The sequence below is a fragment of the Sturnus vulgaris genome, unplaced genomic scaffold, assembly GCF_052056855.1.
Source record: "Sturnus vulgaris isolate bStuVul1 unplaced genomic scaffold, bStuVul1.hap1 Scaffold_194, whole genome shotgun sequence".
Taxonomy (NCBI): domain Eukaryota; kingdom Metazoa; phylum Chordata; class Aves; order Passeriformes; family Sturnidae; genus Sturnus; species Sturnus vulgaris.
The window spans coordinates 3,230,511-3,233,937 of NW_028276164.1; the positions used below are offsets into that span (position 1 = coordinate 3,230,511).

Genomic DNA, 3,427 nt, shown 5'->3' on the forward strand with positions numbered 1-3,427 from the left:
GGCAGCCCTGGCAGGGACTGTCACTGATCTGTGTCCTCGGGGTGACCCTGACAGGGGCCTCTGAGCTGGGACAGCAGCGCAGGACCCTGGGCTGGGAAGGTCAGCCCCAGCTCAGGGCCAGCGCTGGGAGCAGGGCAGGACAGGGCAGGGCCATCCCTGGGGCCAGGGGAGCTGCGGGAGCTGTGTCCCAGTGCCAGCCCGGTCTGGAGCCACAGCCCTGCTGGGCACAGAGGCCCTGGGAGCCGATGGCTGGGCCAGCTCAGCACAGCGGGCTTGGGCTGATCCAGCAGGACACGGTGGCCGTGGCTGTGCCAGGGGCTCTGCCCGGGGATCTTCCCCTGGGGGCCTGGAGCAGTCTGGGGCTGCAGGGACAGGAATGGGCTGGAGCCGGGCACTGCCACCACCCCAGCACTGCCACAAGGCCAGCCCCGGTGTCCCAGTGCCACCATTGCCCGGTGCTCCCCAGGGCACCTGCAGGGACTGGAGATCCCGGTCCCCCAGCTGCTGCCATGGCCCCTGACCCCGCTGTGCTCCCCCCTGCCCCTTCTCCCTGATCCCGGGGTGCTGCTGCCCCAGGAAGAGGGGTCAGTGCAGCCCCAATGAGCCCAGGGGCTGCAGTGGGAACAGGGACAATCCTGCTCTGACACTCCAGGTTTGGGGCTGGGCTCAGCTCCGGGGTGTCCTGCAAGGAACGCTCTGGGAGGGGAGGGGTACCGGGAGATGGGGGGTGTGGGGCTGGGGGCTGTTGGAGGATGGATTGTGTTGGAGTGGGGGTGTCCCCACAGGGTCCCCAGCTGCCTTTGGATCCCTGCCTGCCCCCCTCGGCCCCCCGGGTGCCCGGTCCCCTCCAGGGGCAGCTGCCCCGTGCAGGAAGCTGCAGGGATGCGGGGAGCGGGGCTGGATCCGTGCCACAGGCGGGATGGACTCTGTGCCAGGGCTGGGCTTGTGGCCAGGGCTGGGGGCTGTGCCAAGCCGGGCTTTGGCCTGGGGGCTGTCAGGGAGGGCGCAGGGAGGAGTCCCGGCAGGGATAAAGGTGCTCCTGCCCTGCTGCAGCCTCAGCCAGCGCTGCCCAGGGCGAGAGGAAGATGAAGGTGGCTGTGCTCAGCGTGGCCCTGCTCTTCTCCATCCTGCTGTGCCTGCCGGCACAGAGCGAGGTGAGGCTCCAAAGCCACGGGCTGGGCTCAGGTCTGAGGGCTCTTCCCAATGCAGGGGCTCCGCCGGGCTCCCCGGCCCCGGGCCGTGCCGCTTTCTCCTCGCCACCATTGCCTCTGTCCTTCCCCTTGCCGCAATTCAACTCCCGCTGCCAGAGCCCGGCTTCCCCACGGATGCTCGGACCCGGCTCCTCTCTGCGAGGGCCCTAGAGCTTTCCTGTGCTGCTATCCCCAAATCCCATCCTTTTGGGCCTCCCCATCCCATCCCATCCCATCCCATCCCATCCCATCCCATCCCATCCCATCCCATCCCATCCCATCCTCTTGATCCCCTCGGGCATCTCCCCAGCATCTCCTCTGTTGCCCACACAAGAACAAAGGCCAATCCCAAACTAGGCTGAAGTGGGACCAAGAGGTCCAAACTCATTTAAATACAGACTAGGCTGAACTCGGCCTAACTGGGATGAACTGTTCCAGTCCCAAGCCAGGCTGAGCTGGCACAAACTGGGAAATGCCTGCCCCTCTGCCCCTGGTCCCCTCAAGCCCCCAGATGATTCCCAGGGTCTTCTCTCCAGTCTTTGCCCTCAGTTCATTGCCTTTCACCCTGCAGTGATGTTCCCAAATCCCCTGGCACCCCCTGCTCAGAGCAGAGGACAGCCATGGGTGGGAGGTGGGGGGCTGGGGACTCCTGTGCCCCCCCAGCCCCTCAAGGGCCAATCCTGACCAACCTTTGCTCTCCTTGCCCAGGCCACCTTTGATGGCAGTGGTGGAGCTCTATGTGCTGGGGTAAGTCCTGGAGCTGGGTTCACCAGTGTGGGAACTGGGGGGAAGTTTGGTCACCCCCAATCTTTACTAGGACTGGGGACACCCCAGTGACATCTCATGCTCTCTCCACAGCGAGGTGGTGCCATTGCTGTTGGCGATGTGAGTATCCTGAATTCTTCTGCTGAACCAGGCCCTCCCCTCTCATGGCCATGACCCTCCAGGCCATCCCAGTGCACCCCAGTGCGTGCCTGTACATCCCAGAGCTTCCCAAGGCTGCCCCTTCCCCAGGGTCCCCATTGTATTCCCACCCATCTCAGTGCACCCCAGGCACCCCAAAGATCCCCATGCCCAGTCCACTTCCTCTCCTCTTTCCCTCCACTCCCTTCCCTTTCTCATTCTCCATGACAGTATCCCCAAATCCCCCTCCTGGACTCCCAAAGCCCCTCCCAAACCCAACAGTTTTGGTCCTCTGCCCCTGCTTTCCCCTGCCCCCACCCACCTCCCACTTCAGCCCCCATGTCCCGCCACTGGAATTCCTGCCTCCCCACCTGCATTCCCCCATTCCCATCCCTTCAACACCCCAGCCCCATCCCCTGGGTCCCCAAAGTTCCCCCAGTTCAGTGTCTTTGGGGCCCTCACATCCCACTCCATCCCCTCCTCCTTGGAGGCCCCAAGTTCCCCTCGCTCTCCTCATCTCCAGCCCCACCGTGGTCCCTGCAGGAACAGGGATCGGGTGAAACTGCCTGGAGTGGGACTGGGGGAGCAGAAGGGATTTTCCCCCTCAGATTGGGGACAGCCACGGGGCGTGGGGACACCTGTGACTCTTGAATTCCCACAGGGGCCATTCCAGACTAAACCTTTGCTCTCCATCTGCAGGTAGTCATAGGAGGAGCTGCAGGTGGATGCATTGTGGTAAGTCCTGGAATTGGGGCACCAGTGTGGGAACTGGGGGCCAGTTGGGTCCCCCGTGCCTTGCTGGGACTGGGGACACCCCAGTGACCAGTGACATCTCCCCATCTCTCTGCAGAAGAAGAACGGCGTCCAACGAGTGAAGAGGTCTGAGGTGGGTACCCGCAGTTCTGCTGGGCCCAGAGCTTCCCCTCTCCTAGTCATCACCCCCCAGTGCACCCCGTAACACCCCACTGTGTCCCAGTACACCCCAGCCTGCCCCAGTATCTCCCAACCAGCCCCAGTATCCCCCAGTGTGGCTCTAACCCCCCCTTTCTCCCCAACCCCTCGTGGCTGAGCAGGTGGAGCTTCTGCGGGAGTGATGCCCGGCTGCCCCTCTGGATGCCCTGGTGAGAAATCTTGGGGGATTCCAGCCCCACAAAAGATCCTCGGGGACCAGGGCAGATCCCTGAGCCCTGTGGGGTGGGCAGAGCTTGGGAAAGTCAGAGGGACATGGAGGGGGCTGTCCCTGATCCATGTGCTGGGGTTCGGTGGACAGAGCTGTCCCCAAGGCTTTCCTTGCACTGGGGGGCTCTGGGGACACCCAGTGTCCCTGTGGAGCA

At 64.1% G+C, this 3,427-nt stretch overlaps 1 long non-coding RNA gene across 1 annotated transcript; it reads left to right on the plus strand.

Annotated features, from left to right (window-relative positions):
- Window positions 1-1,057: 1,057 nt before the first annotated feature.
- Window positions 1,058-2,828, plus strand: LOC148218188 (uncharacterized). The gene is made up of 4 exons (XR_015800558.1): window positions 1,058-1,154; window positions 1,899-1,937; window positions 2,049-2,075; window positions 2,793-2,828. It is a non-coding gene; the product is annotated as an uncharacterized LOC148218188 (long non-coding RNA).
- The last annotated feature ends 599 nt before the right edge of the window (window positions 2,829-3,427 follow it).